This window comes from Passer domesticus, chromosome 10, assembly GCF_036417665.1.
Source record: "Passer domesticus isolate bPasDom1 chromosome 10, bPasDom1.hap1, whole genome shotgun sequence".
NCBI lineage: Eukaryota > Metazoa > Chordata > Aves > Passeriformes > Passeridae > Passer > Passer domesticus.
In genome coordinates, this window is record NC_087483.1 from 4,418,789 (window position 1) to 4,438,107 (window position 19,319).

Genomic DNA, 19,319 nt, shown 5'->3' on the forward strand with positions numbered 1-19,319 from the left:
CCCCTGCCATGGGCAGGGACACCTTCCACCATCCCAGGTTCCTCCAAGCCCCAAAGTCCAACCTGGCCTTGGGCACTCGCAGGGATTCCAGCCACAGTTTCTCTGCCAGGGCCTCAGTCTGTGGAGTTTGTTTCTTTTTGTGGTTTAGTTGAGCAGATTCTGCCCGTTTTGGTGCTGCTGAGACACAAATGTGTGATTTTTAATGTAAAGCACAGAGGCTGTGTCTGAGTGACAAAGGGTGGGCTGTGTCCTCCTGGGGCTGACTTCTCCTTTTGCTTCCCATCTCTTCCCAGCCATCCCTCTGCTGCTGGAGCAGCTTTTGTCTGCCTGAAGCATCACAGAACCCTTTAGGCTGGACAAGCCCTCTGGGAGCAGAGTCCATCCATTCCCCCATCACTGACAAGGCCACCAATAATTCCTGTCCCCAAGCACCACAAACAAGAGGGTTTTAAATCCGCCCAGAGCTGGTGAGTTTTACTTTCACATCGCTCCTGATTTCAGTTTTTATCTTTCTGCCCAAGCCCGATTCAGGTCCCTTTGTCACTGCACTTTCCAAGAGCAGGAAGCAGAGGATTTATCCTTGTCCTGAGCATGCAGCTGCACGTAGGTCCTCCCTCCTCTCCCAGGTTTGTGTGGGATGCAGCTCCCCCAGCCAAGATCTCCGTGCTGAGGTGACACTGACCTCTCTTTGCTGTCACCCTGCAAGGGGGGGGCTGGATTTGCCATCCCAGGAACGGTGCCTGGGTGGTCCCAGCCAAAGCAGCACTTCCAAGTTTCCAAGGATCTCTGGGAAAAGTCGTCAGGGCTCCCCCCTTGCCCCATCCCTCCCTGCTGTCAGCACTCCTTGGTTTTGTGTGGAAATGGGGTGGCCTTGGGGGTAGCCAGGGAGAAGGGGTAGGACTTGGGGGTTGGATTTGTTTGGGGATTTTTTTTACAGTTATTATTTTTTCATGTGGACTTTGGCTGAAAATGCAGAAACCTTTCTTCCCTTCCCCCCTTTTAGAAATGGAGGGGTCAGAGGTGCTAAGCTGAGCTGGGATTGAGTAAAAAATTATTTAAAAAAACCCCCAAATCAGTGAATTTTACATCCTCACCTCAGTGCTTGGCTTCTTTCCAGTGAGTATTTTTCTTTGTGGTTTGCTGGAATAGTTTGCACTGGTTTATGGGGTTTTTTGTAGCCTTTCATGTGCACAGAGACCAAGAAATCCAGGATCAATATTTAGCCAGGCTCCACGTGGGCGTGTGTGCTGCCATGGAGGAGAAATCCCATTGCTGGGACTCATCTGATCCTACTGCTTTTAGGGATTTCTTGCTTTAATCCTCTTCTGCACAAGCCACCCTGCCCCTGCCCTTGGTGACATCCCTTAATCTCTCACAGGGTGTTGTGGCACCACAGGTGGGATTGGGAAGGACAATTTCAATCCCCTTGGCAATTAGGGGTGATAAATGCCATTGGAAAAGACTCTTGTGTATGGAAAAGAAAATTTAGACATCCATGTGCTGCCCATGAGGACACAGCTGCAGTTTGGGGTCTGAGTGCCCAGCTCATGCCAGACAAACTCCAGGCACACAAAAAGCCTTCCCAGCAGCTGATGGAATTGTCTGCCTCCTTCTTCATGGAGTCAGGCGTGTTTGCTGTTAAGAATCTGTTACCTGGAGAGTTCACAGCTCCCAAACTTTTTGGAGCATTTTATGGCCTTGGTTCTCCTCAGGAACTGAATGCACCCATCTGAACCCCATTATAGGGCTCTCTCCCACTAATTTGAACATTTTCTGCCTGAAACCAAATGTTGTGTCCTAATTCCAGGCTGCAAATTTACCTCTCCCAGGCCATACAGCCACAGGAGCCTCAGCTGACCCCCAGAATTCACGGAAGAGGTTCCAAAGGTGCCTGTGACCACCGATGTTTGTTCACAGTTGCAGGGAAGGCTTTGATCTCCAGTGACAGATCCTTAAATCCATGGCACTGGAGCTTGGGGGAAGCAACCCTGATTCTCTGCAGCAGCGAGGAAGGCACATGGCACGGATCCTCGGGAAAATCCAGCCGTGTCCTCTGCTCCTGAGCACCTCATGGCGCAGCAGAGCTGCACCACAGGCTCCCTGCCATGCCCTCAGAAAAGCTGGATTTGGATTTTGGTGCCAGTGCTTGAAAAAACGTCACTTCTTGTGGTGAAATGACAGCCTGGAGCACGGTTAGAGGTTCCCAAAATTGCAGTAACTGATGTGAAACCACACATTCCTCGGGGGCGGGGGGGGAGTAATCCTGTGTGCTGCGTGCTCTGACAGCTGTTAAATTCACCTTCTTAAATGGTGTTTTTGGCTCTGCTGGTACCCAGGGCCCAGACTGAGATGTCATTTACTTTTAAGTAAGAGCTTCTAATGGATGTGATGGATTTTCCTCCACGCAACGGGGCTTGTTTTAAAATAAACACTTGACATTGGGGCTCAGAAAGCTATCAGGGCATTAATGCATCTGATGCACACACAGAGAGGGTCGTGATTTGGCATGTTAAAATGTTTTCCCCCGAAGCTGGTGTGGATGGAATGACATGATTTATTTTTTAATGGCCCTAGACACCACAGCAGGGAGTTTTTGTTGGGTTTTTGTTTAGTTTTGTTTTTTCTTTTTTTTTCTTACCAGGGTTGATGAGGAGAAAAGGTCATTTGGGAAAATTTTGCCCCATGTTTCCAGATCCTGGTCTAGTGGAAGGTGTTGGGTTTTAAGGTCCATTCCAAGCCAAACCATCCTGCAGACATCAGCCCGGACAAGTGATGCTCACACCCTCTGCACCCCCTCTCCCCACTCCCTGGAAAAGGGTTTTTAGCCAAATTTCTGAGTGTCAAAACATTGTGGGGCACAAGGAAGAGTCTCAGCCTCTGCTGGGGGCTGTGGAGTTGAAAACATAAATCCCAAACCCTCGGTAGCTGCATGACATCTTTATTTTTACTGGCAAGAGAAGCAGTATACACAGCGACATTGCAGTCTCTTAGCTCGTTAAAAATATCTCAATAAATAAAACAAATAAGCAACATATACACTGGAACAGAAAATGAAAACAAAAAAGAAAATTTTTAAAAAATCAAAAAAGGGGGAAGGGGATGAGCGGTAGCAAATGATGGAGCAATAAGGGAGAGGTGGCAGAGTGTGGAGGGCAGTCTGTAATCCAGGCTGTACTTGAAACAATTCATGCAGGGAGCTGGGGGCATAGTGGGCTTTTTTCCTTCTTTTCCTCTTTTTGCTGAGAGCCTTGGTCCAGTTTTGCCATGACTGTACAAGAAATCAGGTTTGGAATGCAAAAAAAAAAAAAAAAAAAAAAAAGAAGAAGCATACAGTTAAGGGGAAGTAAAACTCGAACCAAAGATGCCTCATAAATGTGTTCCTGAATTAAGATTGCTTCCAGAAAAAAAAAAAAACCCAAAAAATTAGCGATAAAACGATAAAACATCAAACGCACAGACAGACAGACAGACACAAAATCCCAACAGCAATGAACAACCAGGAATGTTGCTTTTCCTCTCTTTGGTCAGTCGTTCTGGGGAGAGATGTTGCAAAGCCTCAGCCCCTTCTCTTCGGTGCTGTTTTGCTACTCAGTCTAAAATGCTCTGCAAGAGTTCAGAGCGAGGGAGGTCAAGAGGGGTCTTTTGGACCAGTTTTCTTGAGGTTTGTAAGGTTTCAGAAGCTACAAACTTGGATATATCCCAATTCCACTTCAGTCGCAGACACTGGACAGTCTGGAGAAAAGGGAAAAAAAAAGAAAAGAGAAGAAAAATAAATACACCAAATTCAGGACATCTTTCTGAGCTAGGTTGTGTGGGAAGGGCTTTTTCCCTACAAATCCAGGCTGTGGTTCATCACCAGGTGTTGAATCCTGCCCCTGGTTCCAGCAGTGTGGAGTTAATCCAGGCACTGGGCAAGATCCAGTGTGCCAGGAGCAAGTGGAAGCACAATTCCTTAGGCTTTTGGATAGACAGCCTAAATTCAGAGTCTGGTAATGCCACAGCCTGGAGTTTAAAATGGTAAATCCCTAGGCAGGAGCAATGTATCCATCACAACATCACAGAATCCCAGAATGGTTTGGGTTGGAAAGGACATTAAAGCTCATCTCATTCCTCCCCCCTGTCATGGGCAGGGACAACTTCCACTATCCCAGGTTGCTCCAGCCTGGCACGGAACAGTTCCAGGAGCAGGGTAAATTCTGTGGGACAAACTCCATGACCCAGCAGTGCCCTTGGGATCCCCCATCCTGCTCGGGGCAGGGATGGCTTTGCAGGCAAGGTGCTGTTCCTGCTTCAGCAAAGCCACCTCAGCTCAGATATCAAAAACCAGATATAATTATTTCCTCCCACTCAGGAAAGCTTCCATTGAGCTGATTTCCTTTCCTTTCCCTCTCCAAGTTATTAATTATCTAATTACAACCACATTCTGCAGACCAGCTCAGGGACTTGTCAGGCTGCCCAGGACCACTCAGGAGAGCTCCACCTCTCCCGGTGGTTTGGGGATGCCCATGTCTGACAGATGACAGACTGACCCTTTCCCCATCCAGGGAGGGCTCCAGGAAAGGAAAATAAAATCCAGGGAGGACGAAGATACCACGGAGCAATTTGCTGATTTTATTTTTTCCAGCCAGCAGAAGAAAGGGTGGAGGATGGTCACACGAGGTTTTGCTGTGCCCTGCTCTTCTCTGAATATGGCTGACACAAAAACGAGGTAAAACCAGATAAAAAGCTGGTCTAGTTCCAGGGATTTTTTAAAATCCCACCCAAGAGCAGAGAGCTCAGCACAAAGCTGCTCCCAGGGCAGAGCTGACGTCTTTAACCCTGGCTGAGACCCCCTGCTCTGGCTGCTGCTGCCCTGGGGCCTTTCCTTCCCACTGGTTCTTTCTGGTTTCCAGTTCCAGCTGCAGAACTGGGAATTCCACAGCACTTCGGTGCTAAAGGGCTGATTTTCCTCCCTGTTCTGGTGAGAGCATGGTGATGGCCTGGCCTGTGGATTGTAGATTTTCCAGAGCTCTGGGATGTCTCTGCCACATTCCACCTCGTGCTGGTTCTGTGGAACTGGATTGGCTTTTCTGAGGTGTGTTTTGACCCAAACTGTGCTGTGCTTCTCTGAAATCACACTTTGAAATCACACTCTGAAATCAGACTCTGAAATCACACTCTGAAATTAGGCTCTGGAGTCAGACTCTGAATCTGGCTTGTGATCCTCACGCCAGCAGCCTGGCCCTGCTCGCTGCAGTTCAGCTATTGCAGGGGGAAGGAAGGGCTGAGGAGGAGGGAAAATGCCCCAAAAACCTCTGTGAGCCATCCAGGCTGGCCGTGCACATTTCCAGGGATGGGAACTGCTTTCTCCTGGGACTTCTTGGGGATTTCCAAGCATTTCCCTTACCCTAACACCGAACCCAGTTGTGATGCCCTGCCACAGCACAGCTTCCTCTGTCTGAGGCCTTGCTGGTCCATTTTTCCCTGGTTTTGAAGCATTTCCCAGCCCCACCAGGAGCATTCCCCAGACCAGCATGGATGTCACAGGAGTAGGGAGCTGCTGGCCTGATGGAAGGTGGCAGCAGGAGCATGGCCCTGGCTGCAGGAAATTTCACAACAGGTCCCCCAGGCTTTTGCTTATATGGGATTGGGGTGGGTTTGGTTACAAAAGGATTGAAATAATTTCCGTGACATGGCCGAGAGTGCAGATGAAATGTGAAATGCAGGAAAAATGCTGGAGTTTGTTTGGGTTTTTTTGGTTTTGGTGGGTTTTGCTGGTGCTTCTTTTTTTTTTTTTTTTTTTTTTTTTTTAAAGGTAACTTTTGCAATTTCTTTTAAAGTTGAGGGTGTATAAAAACGGCTCTGCCCCCAGGGCCTTTTTTGTTTTCTCGCCCTACATCACAGGCACATTTTAGGGTGAACAAGGAAGGAGAAATCCCATGTGGGGTTGGTTCTTCTCAAAGGTAAGGCCTGAACAAGATGGGAGAGGGCAAACACATCAAGGTGAGGAAAATGTGGCATTCATAGAATCCCAGAATGGTTTGGGCTGGGGGGGATCATAAGGTCCATCCTGTTCCATCCTTGCCATGGTCAGGAATGCCTTCCACTATCCCAGGCTGCTGCAAGCCCTGTCCTTAAACATTTCCAGGGATCCAGGGGCAGCCACAGCTCCTCTGGGCACCCTCTGCCAGGGCCTCACCACACTCAGAGTGAGGAATTTTCTTCCTCACTGAATCTCTCCTCTTTCTAGTGTAAAAAATTATTCTGGAATAGCCTCACCAGTAGCTTCAAGCAATGCTGGGTTACAGCACAAAAGGTGATGCTCCTGCTTCAGGAAATCACTAAAATCCCATTCCTGAGCTCAGGAGCCATCATTCTTAGCTGTTTTGGGAATAGCTTCTCTAAAAAGCCCTGTGGCACAGATCAATCAGAAGATCCATGGTCAGGTTTGGACACTTGGCCTCCAAGTATCCCATGGGGTGTGATCCACTCAAAAACCTCCCAAAACTTTTGCTGCCTGAGCTCAAAATTTTCCATGCCCAATGGTGGATTCCTTTCTCGCCATTGTTTTTGTCTTGTGGGCAAATAAAAAAAACAGCCCAGCTGTTTCAGGGTATGGGGAGAGTGGGAAACTGCCAAAATTGCTGATGGCATCCCCATGACTGGGAGAATCACTGCTGAAGGGATGTTCCCAAATTATTTCATGGAATTTTCAGCTGTCCCTGGAGCTGGAATAGATAGTAGCCACTCCACAGGGTGGTTTGGGCTGGAAGGGACCTTAAAGCTCATCCCATTCCATGGGCAGGAACACTTTCCATCAGACCAGGTTGCTCAGAGCCCCGTCCAATCTAACCTTGCTTAAATTCAAATTGCTCAAATTCATTTAAATTTAAGATTGTTTAATTAAAATATAAACCTGTTTCAATTTAAGCCTGTCTTTGTTCACATGTAAAACCATTTCATTATTTGGATGGTGAAAAAAAAAAAAAAGGCAGCAGAATTCCCTTGATTTTTTTGGGATAAAAGGCTAAACCCAGCAGAAATCCCTTGATTTCCATGAGTCAGGAAAGGAGGGAGCCCTGGAAAAGGCAGCAGGACCAGGCTGCAAGGCTTCAGAGGGGAGGAAGCAGCAGAGAAAGGAATTCAGATAATTGTGTCCGTGCGAGGGGGTGGAGAGAGGGCCAAAATCAGATCGAGTGCTGCGGGTAGGGACAGACTGAAACCAGATCCCCTGGCTCGGGCTGTGCTGCCTCTGCTGCTCTACCCTTATCAACCCCCCGCTCTTGAAGTCTCCCAGATGAAGGGAAAGCCACAATAATGTGCATCTTACAGCTGGGAAACCATTTCAAAAGACATCCCTGGCAGAGGCTCATTCCTGAGCCCCGGGGCCCCCCTTGGACCCTCTCTCTGACTCGGCCCAGCCTTTGCAGAGCTTGGGGGATTTATCTGCCCCTGGCTGGTTGGAGGTGGAACATCCTCCCTGTACCCTGCAGCTCCCCAGTTTGTTACCAGGAGCATTTTGATGGGTGTGTGGCATGAGGAAATGGAGACTGGAGCCTTGTTTCCTTCCCCTGGGGCTGTTTCTCCCTCTCCAAACCCTCTTGTGCATCCACTGCATGGCTTGCTGACACCTCGCTGTGCAGGGAGAACGGAGGATCCTGAAGGGATGATGCCACAAGAAGAAGCCAAGGGGACAGCCCTGGTCCTTCCTGCCTGGGTCTGCAGGATGGAACACAGCCACGAGGTTAGGGACTGGACAGTTGTGAGTGCTCCTCTAACTTATTGCCAGAAATGGCTCTGTAATTTTGCTTTACATATTTTTTTCCCCTCACACACCTGCAGAAAGGGTTATTGGTGTCCATAGAATCCCAGAATGGTTTGGGTTGGAAGGGACCTTAAAGCCCATCTCATTTCACCCACCCAATCTGGCCTTGAATGGAAAGAACCTCTCGAGAAGAAGAGAGGGATGCTCACCAAGGAGAGGAATTCAATGGTTTCTACCTGTGGGCTCAACAACTTCCCATGAAAAAAACTTTGGGGCCCAAAGCACCTAGAAGGAGCCAATTCTTCAACATTTCAGGTTGCTGTCCAGCTAAAATCAGTCTTGTGGGCCTGTGCTCACCACAGGGAGGAGAAGGGAATGCTGACAAGTGAAGCATTTTGCTGCTGGGATGCTCAGATGTTCTCTGTTAGGTTCTGCCTCCCTGCAGCAATATTTGGGCAGCCAGGAATGTTGGCCCCAAGGTGCTGCATCCCTCTGTCACCAGAAAGTTAAAACAAATATAAAAACAGCTTTAAACCAACATTTAAAAAAAAGCTTTAAACAGAAAAGGTGCATTTCCCCCAGCCCTGCACTCCTCCACAGGCCGAGCAGGGCTGGTGGCAGCTGGAGGAGGAGGAGGAGGCAGGTTTGTGGGAGCCCCCTTTTTGAAAACCTTGGCAGCACATCACTAGAATGGCAGCTCGGAATTGCCGAGGGGCGGAAGCCACTAATGAGCAGCGGGAGCAGGGAAAAGCAGCTCGGGAGTGAGCCCGGAGCTGCCCGGCTGCCTGGTGGGTGGCGGGGGGAACCAGCACTGAGGGACACCAGCGGCATCTCCTGAGCCAGGGCTGGGGCAAGGAGGTGGCCCCCACCAGCCCTCCTGACTAGCGGAGCTCATCATCACTTTCTTTGGCTCAAATCCACTGCCCCACACAAGGCAGGTGTGGAACAAAGCGGGAAAAAGGCAGGGAATGAGGTGTTCTCCTTGTGCAGCTCCAGGGAAATGCCCAGGCTGGGGAGGAGAGCTTGCACAGACACTGATGTGTGTCGCCACATTTCTCTTCGCAGAGAAAAGCAAGGCACAGTTCTTCCCAAGAATATTCCTGGGTTTCACATTCAAAGAAAACACAATTCTTATCTTATTTGCTGTGTCTGTGTTTGTGCAGAAGTAGAATGCAATGTGAAGATTGTTCACCCAAAGTGATGGTGTTTTGTTTCCTTGCCTATCAGGGCCAAGTGTGTGTGTGTGTGTGTCGGGACTGTGGGCTGACAGTCAGGAGATGATGCAGTGTTGTGCAGTTGTGAGCAGAGCTGAGTGCTTGGCTGATTCAGTTTAGATGTAATGTAAAATAGTGGATTATAATATAGAATAATATAGTGTAATAAAGTAATTAATTTCCCTCTGATATCCCTGGAGTCAGATGCATCATTCTCTCCCCTCATCGGGGGCAAAAATATCATTGATAGATGTGTCCCTAGAAAGTGGCTCTGAGGCTCACACCAAGGGAGAGAGAGCCACATCCCACCCTCCTCTGCCTCCTGGATCCCACATCCCACAGCCCTCTCGAATCCAGGTGGGCTCCAGCTGCCAGAGCACTGGCACTGCCTGAAATGCACACCCAAAATGGGAATGGGAATGGCTGGAAACCAGGGAAGGAGGGTGGAGTTGTCACAGGTGGCCCATCTGCTTCCACTGAGATGCTCACAATGACAGATCCTACAGACATTGTGGCAACCCGAGGGGGAATTTAATTTAATTTAATTTAATTTAGGACAAAGCTGGCAGTCACTGGGACAGAGGGTCACTGGTGCCCCTGTGCCTCTGCAGGGATAAACACAACTGAGATATGAACCAGGCTGTGAGAACATTCCCCTGCCTCCACCCCACTTTAGGAGAGCAGATATTATTGGCCAAAGGAAAAACCTTTCCTCCACCCCCTCAGCGCTCCTGCCAAAATAATACAAATTCTAGGAAAGACACCTTCTCTAAAAATAAACATATACATCTGTGGCTTTCTTCTTTTTCCAAGGGAACTCTGTTGGTCTGGCCTGCTCAGCCAGCAGCTCCTCTGCTCTCACAGATTTCCTGTGTGCAGCTGCAGTTCCCAAACCCCAGCAGCAGCAGCATCCCTGTGGGATGATCCAGGATTTTCCTACCCCACGGATGAGACTTTTCCTACATTTCCCGACTTTGCCTGTCCTTGCATGGATTAAATATTTTGGGAGCAAGTCTGCCTGTACCTGTGGGCGAGCATAAGGAGGAGCAGCCTCATTTTTTTTCATCAGTGCAGCCCAGAGGCTCTGTAGTAATCTCTACTCCTAGGAGTAAATCAGGGGAAGGATGACAGCCATCCATTATGACTGACTCAGCTGTGTGGATTAATGCCAGTGGAGTTAATAGCAACAAAACCCCCCTGTTTTAAAAGCATCTGGGGTTTAAACTCCTTCTTTCAAATAAAATAATAAAGGAAAAAACAAACAAAAAAAAATTGGGGCCACCCACTAAAAAGCAGAGACAAAATCCACGGAATTCTGGGGGCTTCTGGGACCAATCCACGGGACAGGTACGAGTGCCCCGGGAACTCGGGGTGCTTTTTCATGTCCCTGACAAAAAGCAGCTGAGACACCTGCGGGCCAGATGTGCACAGCTGTACGTGTGCTGCTGCCCATCAATCCTGGGCTCCCACCCCGCTCCAGATGCTAGCCCTCACAAACACAGCTTGGACTGCAGTGAGGGAGCTGCGAGCTCAGGAATTTCCCTCTTCTCAGGAGCCTCCTCTGCACGCAAAGCCCTCAGAGTCCCCCTGGCCTGCACCATGCAAATCTGAGGCAGAGACCCCCAGGGGAAATTTGGGGAGAGACACTGACATCCCACAGCTGTGAAGTTTTAATGCCCCTGCACTAAAAATTGCCCCTGGTGGGGGAGGTACCACCCCCTCAGCATTTAAGACCCAAAAACTCACAAATACCTGCCTTGGAATTGGTGTATTCTGCTTTTTATCCACAGTTTTGCCATCTCTACATGGGCACACGTGTAAAGTGTTTTACCTTTTCCTGCAAAAAGCATGGCACTTGTGCTTACAACTCTGGGAAGAAAAATCTTGCCTGTCCTGAGTTAGCCTTGGAGATGATTGCTGAAAAAAGATCCTTTTTCTTGGCATTTGGAGTAGGAATGAAGCTGTGTTTGCTTCTCAAAACTGCCAAAGAAAGGCTGGGGCAGCTTCCTTGCAGCATGGTTGGATTTAATCCTGTTTTTACTCCTATGGATCCTTACAGAGCACCACAAGAAGCCCTCAATGGGAAGAAGCCAGGAAGATTCCCCATCTCCCTGCTCGCTGTGCTCAATGCCCAGGTGACATTCCCAGATGTCTGCAGGAGAAAGGATGCTACTCTTGCATCTTCGCGCCACTATAAGGCACACCCTGAAGGTCCCTGAATCCCTCAATCCCAATTCCCTGGCCCCATCCCCAGTGTTTCCCACATGGCAGGTGCTGTTCCTTGTTCCTCGATAACCACCCAGGCTCTGAGCAATGGAGGTGATTCAGCCCCAGAGCTTTGGGAAGGGATTGTGCCTGGCCAGGTCTCCATCTGGGATTAATCAGCATGGCTTCCTTGAAGTCAAGGGGCCAAATTCTCACTTGGAATAAACCGGCTTAGCCCTGCTGCAGTCAATAAAGGCCCTCTGATCTTTTTTTTTATGGCAAGAATTGCTCAACTCTTTAAAATACCTGGGGTTAGAGGGTGCTGCCCTTGAGAAGAGTGAGTTATATTTTATATGACAAACAATCCTGCTGGGGGAAGGAGTCCTCGGCATGGGGTGATCCACTCTGGATTTTGTGGGGCTGGGGCGAGTCACTGGGATTGGGGCTTTTGGAACCCTGGGAATGGTGACAGTGACTTGGAATTTCAATATTTGTGATAGGCCGGGCTTGCTCTGCATTCCTTATCTCCTCCTGCCCCAGGACTCTTCTCCCCCTTTTTCTTGGCCTGGCAGCTACATCAGCACGGCACAAGCCTGGCAAAAGCCAGCCCGAGTCCCACATCTCTCCTCAGCCCCACCTTTCCTCCAGCCTTTAATGCAAGTACCACAGAGTACCATTGTTTTCCTAAATTTTACAGCTGCTGCCTTCCATGCGGATGGCTTTGCCCATGCTTAGAATCACAGAATATCCCATTTAATCCAGGTTTAAAACCCTTAAACCAGGCTTCTTACAGCAAGCCGTCTGGATTTCAGCCCCAGCCCTTTAAGGTACTCAGCCTGTTCCCTACCCTGGTGTTTATAATCATCTCTACCCCTCTCTTTCCTCTTCCTACTCCTCTCCTTGCCATCCTCTTCCCAAGGGCTTCCTGGGGGTGCCCAACTCCTTGGGGTCTCTTGTGCAGGGCCAGGAGTTGGACTTGATGCAGACAGCAGCAGAGTGGCTGTGAATCTCCCCTGGGGCTGGTCAGGATGGGGATATTTTATCTTTATTTCTGTGGGTTTGGATGCTGCCATCCTCTTCCCGTGGCCAGCACATCCCCCCGCTCCCTGTCCGGGCTCTGAGCATCCATTTATCATTCTTCCATGACTCCCAGGAGCAGCATCACTGCCTTGAGCCCGGCATGGGGCTGGCCAGCTGCTTTATGGGCTTCCCTGAAATCGCTCCGTGGGTTGTGCTGGGCAGGCAAACCATGGGAGTGGGACAAGGAGCCAGATCTTACTCACAACCTCTTTAGTTTCCAGCCTGGATACTGCCAGGAGCTTCCTAACCCTCTGCTCTGCTCCAAAAGCCTCCCCTCCCATGGATGAACACCCTGAGGGGTTCAATTCCCGAAGCAATGACTGACTAACGATTTCTAAAATCTTGGTTTATTCTGCTTGCTGTCTGTGCCGCTGCTCCCCGTTCCTTTCCTATCAATAAATCATCCCCTTCAGAGCAGCTCCTGTGTCACCTTTTCATCGCACTTCTGGGTTTTACGGCTTCATGAGAGGTCAAACAAAGCAAGTTCCAATTTTCGGAGGAAGAAGCGGGCAGAGGTGGAACCTCTCTGCTCTAAGAGCAAACAGATCAGTTGGTGTGTGTTTAGAGGAGGATCAATCACATGTTTAATATTTCAGTGTGTCCTGCTCAAGGAGTAAACAGATTGGCTGGACTACATTTAACGGAGGATGCAATCACATGTTCAATATTTCAGTGTGAGCTGCTTGAGGAGCAAACGGCTCAGCTGGTGTGTGTTTAGTGGAGGATCAATCACATGTTCAATATTTCAGTGCGTGCTGCTCGCCCCGCTGGCCGGCTGGGGTTTAGCACATGCTCTGCTGACTCAGAGCGGCCCAGCCAGCGACTCGCAGGAACATGATTTGTGTGCAGCACGCACTCAGCAGCCTAGGGAAAAAAGACCTGGAAAATCAGTTTCCACGGTCTTTTCCAGCCTGTCATGCCGCGAAAGGGCAGATGTGTGTTCTCCTGTCTGCAGTTGTCAGGTTTTTGGGGTTTGGGTGATTAAACGAACGGGTTAAGTGGACGAGTGAGTGCGGCTGACTCAGCTCGGCAGCAGCTGGCTGGCCTTGTTTAGGTTTGCCAGCTGCAAAAGCTGGACTTGTTTGAGCCTCGGCGAGTGACCCCTGCGAGGTTCCCGCTGGGATAATAACCTGTGGCACTGATGCAATCCCCGCTCTGGGGGGAGCAGGAGGAGCTCCCCGCAGCATCTGCTCCCAACAAAGGCTCCGTGCTGGAGCTTGGCCGTGTTGCTCCTCTCTGGGCTCTACTGCGGGCAGAGCTGAGTCCAGCTGAGCCCAGCTGGTGCTGCTGGGAGCAAGGGGCTTGCTCAGAAGTTGATGATGGGCTCCTCTGCTCGGGATTGCAGCTCAGGGAATCTCAAAATGGTTTGGGTTGGGAGGGACTTTTACAGGTTGTCTGATCCACACCTTCCTCTAGACTGGGCTTTTGCAAGCCCCATCCAAGCTGGCCTTGGATGTTTCCAGGGCTGAAGGGAACCTCTGGTTGATGCTGAACAGCTTTTCTGCTCTGTACAACCAAGTTTTACACACGGTTTATATTTGCAGTACAAGATGTTTAAGTTTTGAATTCTCCAGGTTAAACCAGCGTGTGATATTTGTGAAGGGAGGGAAGCTGGGTGTTACATTTGGTGACTGAAATGAGGGTTTAGAGGCTTACTAGGAAATCAGATTGAATTCAGGGAGAAAATAGGGAAGCTTGGATCTGTGTCTGTCTAGAGAAATATGTTCATGCTTCTGCACACAACACACAGATCATCTGTGATCCCAGATTCAGTTAAATATCTGGGTGTGGAGGATGTCTGGGATGACTTAATTTAAGAACTTTTCACTCCTCTGTGAAATTTAAGAACTTTTCGCTCCTCTCCTCTGAAAAACTCTGCTTTTTACCTGTTAAAATATTTTGGTTTTCTTTTGAAATTTCTAGTTGCTGTTGTTACACAGGCACAGATGGGCCTCATCATACCATAAAATTACAGAATTATTTGGGCTGGAATGGACCTTAAACCTCATCTTGTTCTATCCCCTGCCATGGGCAGGGACACTTTGCTATCCCAGGTTCCAAGCCCCATCCAACCTGACCCTGGACACTGCCAGGGTTGGGGAAGATCTGTATCTGTGTGTGCACTGCACCTTTCACCTCCAATACAGCACTTCCCTGTCAATAAATATCAGTGTGAACCTATGCACAGACATTCAGGTTAAAGGCTCCCTAAAAGCAGCAGTAATTGAAATCAACACCAATAAATGAGGTGATTTTCCCTGAAATGGCAGAAGAAATGCAAGTGCTTGGCCACGCTCCCCTCCTGGAAGTGCACGGATGCACCCGACAGGAAACCTAACCTGACATCCCACACGGTTTGGCAGAGATAAGTGATCTCTGCCCCCTCCATACTTATTTATATTTTCAGTTGACTGCATAATCTGGCCCTCTAGAAAGTCCCTCCAGGAGGTCACACAGCTGAAATAATAGCTAATGAATTTGTAAGAAAATTATTTCAGACTTATTAAATGCTTTCTTCCTTCCCTTCCAAGTGTTTGCATGCTGTTCCCAAGCTCTGTGGGGTTGGGATAAGGAGGCTGGCAGGACTGTGCCAGCTCCAGACACTTCGGGAGAGCTGCTGGCATTGCTTTTCCTTCCAGAAATATCCTCATTCTGCTCCCATCTCCTCACTTGGCTGTTCCACCTCTGCTTTTGAGATGGCCTTAAGTCCAGGGGATGAGGCTCTTAGACTTCTCCAATTGATTTCCATCTCTGCTCCATTAATCATGGATTGGTTTGGGTTGGAAGGGACCTTAAAGATCTTTGAGGGTGAAAAGACCTGAGTTTATTCCTCCAGTGCCTGGTTACACAAGCTAGGCCCTGGCTGCAGGAATTGGTGATTTGTGTCTGCTCTGAGGGGACCTCCTCTCCTTTTCCATGGATGCCAAGATCCTTCTGTGTGCATGGGCTGGAGACAAGGGGCTTAATTTTTGGGGACTTGCTAGGAAAAGGAGCTGAGACCAGACATGGAGACAGCCCAGGACATGTGGGTACAGCTCTGAACCAACTTGTGCCTTCACCTGGACTTGAGCTGTGTATTCCAAACTTGACAATGCTGCTTCATCCTTACCTATGCTGCTCCCGTGTGTTAGGGATTTTAGTTTTTCCTAGAGATCCAAAGAGTAACTAAATGATAAAGGCTGCTGGATAGGAATTTAGGCTGCAATTCTCAAAAGGATCAAGAAAATTTGGTGTCTTTAAAAAAACTCCCAGCTCTGCAGGGGCCCTAAATCTCTTTGGCTTCAGTCTGCTCATCATCAACCCCAACAGATTATTAGCTTAATTAATCAGTTAATGTAGTAAATTTTCAGCCTTTGGGGTTTAGGTGGAAAAGCTTGAAAACATAATTTTTGAGTTCTAAACTAGCAAAAAGGAGCTTAAAATAAATTTTCTGGAATCCTGCCTCAGTTCATGTCTGATTAGGGTTGGAAATTGCCTTGGAATAGGGAAGAACTGGAGGAAAATTACTGCAAGAGGTATTTGCTCCTGAATTATCCAGCAGCACTACTCAGGCAGTTTTCCCTGCCCTGAGTTTTACATCTGTGTGCTGACCAGAATGGTGACTTTTATTTTTATTTAAAGCATCCCCATCCCTACAAAAACCTCTGGTGGTTTGTGAACCACAGCTCTGCCGATTTAAATCATGCCTAAATATTTAAGGCCAGCCTGATTTATGCTAGAACTGCTGGCTCATCAGCTTTCCCTTTAATCATTAGGGTTTTTGGGACTATCCAGCCCCCCTCAGTCACTTTGCAGAATCCTGCTCAAACCGGAGGCCTCGGGATGGCTCCAGCCCAAGTGACCTCCTCAGGATCGTGGTGCAGAATTCTCCTGGTGGTACCCTGAGATCAGCAGATGCTGGCCTTTCTCTCAACTCCCACTCAGTGCCTCAAATCCCAGAGAAAGCTCTCCTTCCGCTGCTACACCCTCTGCTTTGAAGACAAAAGATGATTCAACAAGATATTTGAAGTTGGGGGGGTGTGTGTGTGGAAGAGGGGGGGGTTTGGATGGTTCAGCTGCCTCCCAAAACTCACAGGATTTTCCAAAGCTAGAATTAGGACCTTTCCTAAGCTGAAATCAGGACATTTCCATGCACAGCTTGCCCTCTCCAAAGCTGCCCTGGCATTGATGCTAGGCAAGACCCGTAGCAAAGCTAATTCTCCTGTTTGCAATTCTTCTCCCAGTCCTTCCCCAGTTATGTGGCTGAGATGTTCTCTGCCTCCCAAAAGCCCCAGAAAAGCAGCCTGTGGATAAATGATTTGGGGCTGTCATGGGTGTGATGAGCCTGTGCAACTCCAAGGAGAGTCTGGGAGCACCAAGTGGGTGCCTGTGGAGTCAGAGTCCTGCTATTGGTTTGGGCTGTATTTTATTTTATTCATGGCACAGCCTCTCTCTGCTTGTTTGGGAAGTTTTTCCCTGCCTTTGCTGTCTGGAGCAGATCCCAGAGAGCAGCACAGCCTGCTCTCTTCATTATCTGCCCCACTAATACCTCTTTTTTATTTTTCCCCTCCCTCCTTAGGTCACTTGTTTTGGGTCACTTTATCCTCAGAGCTGAACCCATGGCAGGGTTTTCCAGCTTTTTTGCTTCTGTGACTCAGGAGGGATGTTTTGCTCTCATTTATTAGTTTTTCTGGACAGAATACAAGAGGTTAAACACTTCAGAGAAGCTTATTCTGTATTTACAGCCGAGGTAGGTTTCTAAATCAACAGTAGGTCGTGTATTGGAGTGACTCACAGAGCTGCTTAACCTTTTTCCTTCCGTTTTTGTCCCTCTCCAAATCTGAGGCACAGCAACATCTGCAATTCAGATCTCTGAAATGAGAAGCTGTGAAAGGAATAGAAAGGGCTGAATGTAAATCCAGCCTGGTGGCACGTGAATCACTTCCCTCTGCTGGCAAGGTCCTGCCTGCTGGGGAGGGGCAAGGTGGGCGCTGCAAGAGTTTATATTTGCTTTCTGGAGGGGAAACTGAGGCACCGCCCACCAGCCAAAAAGGTGGTTTTAGGGTGCAGTGGAAATGAGCCCAGTGTGGGCTGGAGAGCAGAACCCACTGCTGCCATCCCATTAAATGGTCCATGTTCACAAGAGAGGTGTCATCCTCTCAGCTAGTCCCGAGGCTCTGGTGGGAAGTGTCCCCACAAGGGGCACGAGCTGGAAAGAGCCCCAGCATCCCGTGGCATTCTGCTGCCTGCCAAAACCAGTGGGAAACAGGCTGGAAGTGACCAGAGCAGATGGGAGCAAGCTGGGGGCTCCCTCCTCACCCATCACCTCTGCAGTTAGCTGTGCTTCAATGTGTATGTGGGGTTATTGTTTGGTTTTAGTTTTTGGGGTATATTTAGTTAATATTTTGAATAAAACAAACATTATTGAGAGAAAAATAGAACTAGAAACAAATTTCAAAAAATAAGCTTACAAATAAGACTAGATACTTTAGAGGAATAGTTTCTGATTGTAATAGCATAAATTATAACATTTATACTGTCTCACCCTTCTTATGAGCCTAAAAATAAAATAAAAGTTTTTAAAATGCCTCTCAATTACCCCATCTCTAAGTCAGAAAAGGGTATAATCCAACACTTCAAACCCCCTTTTTTCAGTGTGGAGTTACAGACCCCCCCTTGTTCCTTAGCAGCAAAGTAGGCGTGAGACACTTTCACTCCCAAATCCCAACCAAATCCCTGCACTTCCCCTGCCCAGCAGCATTTAGCGACTCTTTTCTAAGGAATCCATGGAATCTCTCTGATTTTGGGATTTGTCCCTCTCCTCTCCCTGCCCCAGGATCTGCAGGGTGGTCCTGCCAGCTCTCCTGTGCAGTTTTTGGGGTCTCAGCCTGTGCTGAGGTGCTGCAGGAGCCCCGTGGGCACAGCATCTCCCTGGGGTCCAGCTGCTTCTCATGCACCCCAATCTTTGGATTTTTAAGGAATCCAGTCCCTCAGGGAAGGGAAGGTGCTTTCTGTGGCTATCAGGAACTCTGGAGGATGCTTGTCCTGCAGGATTAGGAGGTTTTGTTCCTTGTGTTTAGGCCACAAATTGCCTTGCCACCTCTGTGTGGTTTTTCCCTCATGAAGGGACTACCCTGCCCGACCCTCTTGGAGTCATCTTTAAAAATTGGGGTTGTTTGTTGAAGTGGCTGTTGATAAAGGAATGGGGTAGACCTGTGCTTTTTGTGTTTGGAGCTAATTTAAAATCTCCTGCTAAGAGGAGGACAGGACAGGGTTAACCCCATACTCAGGAAAACACAGCAGAGAAATGAGATTTTTTATTTTTTTTTATAAAAAGAGTTTCTCTATCAGAAAGGCAGCTGTGACTGCAAGGTGGAAGCACCTCTGGTGCCACACTCTGACCCTAAATTAAATAACCTGTGAGACTGCTCTCCTGATGACCACTGATGTGGGATGTGCCCAGTGCAAAATTTGGTTCCTCCTCTTCTTGGGCAGTGAGACAGCTCCTGGCTGCTCCCAGATATCCCATGTGCTCCCAGACACACACAGGAGATGTTCTCTTTGGATGCAACCCCAGCCCCACCTGATTCTTTATTTAATGCAGTTTACCCTGCCCTCTAGTGCCAGCAGGTGCTGAGTCAGCAGCTCCTGTGGTTTTCCACCTTTCCCTTCTCCCAGCCTGGGAATCTGCCGCTGCTGGGGCTGCCAAGGCAGGGAGAGATGAAGGAATATGGCCAGAAGTGTTTGTGCACCGTGGGGATGTGTGGGGAGTGGGTACCTCAGAGCAGCTTTGGAGCGAGCACGGGTGCTTGGAAGGAGCTTTTGGAGATGTTTGCAGGGAAAATGAGCTTTGTGAGGGGAATGGGAATACACGTGGCAGGCTGTGCGAGGGGAGGCTTTGGAGGCCGGGAGCTTGTTTCAGTGATGAGCTTAAAGAGAAATCTCCAAGCCTGGGAAGTGCTTGGAGATGTAGGGGATGGGGTAACACCTGGAGATAGATCTCTTGCTTTTCTCTCGAAGGAAAGGGGAGATCATTTTCTGTTTGAGGAGACATCTGAGAGCCTTTTGTCCCCGTCTCTGCCGGGAGGGGAGGCTCC

The 19,319-nt window shown here is 48.8% G+C and overlaps 1 protein-coding gene and 1 long non-coding RNA gene across 2 annotated transcripts in view; one reads left to right on the forward strand and one right to left on the reverse strand.

The window, feature by feature from the left end:
- On the forward strand, positions 1 to 3,153 carry LOC135308465 (uncharacterized). Its single transcript, XR_010368893.1, has 2 exons — positions 1 to 467; positions 2,642 to 3,153. It is a non-coding gene; the product is annotated as an uncharacterized LOC135308465 (long non-coding RNA).
- TWIST2 (twist family bHLH transcription factor 2) overlaps positions 2,922 to 19,319 on the reverse strand; it is a 27,104-nt gene continuing 10,706 nt past the window's right edge. The window contains exon 2 of the mRNA XM_064433414.1: positions 2,922 to 3,732. The gene's annotated coding sequence lies outside the window, so the exon portion shown is untranslated. The remainder of the gene's footprint in view (positions 3,733 to 19,319) is intronic.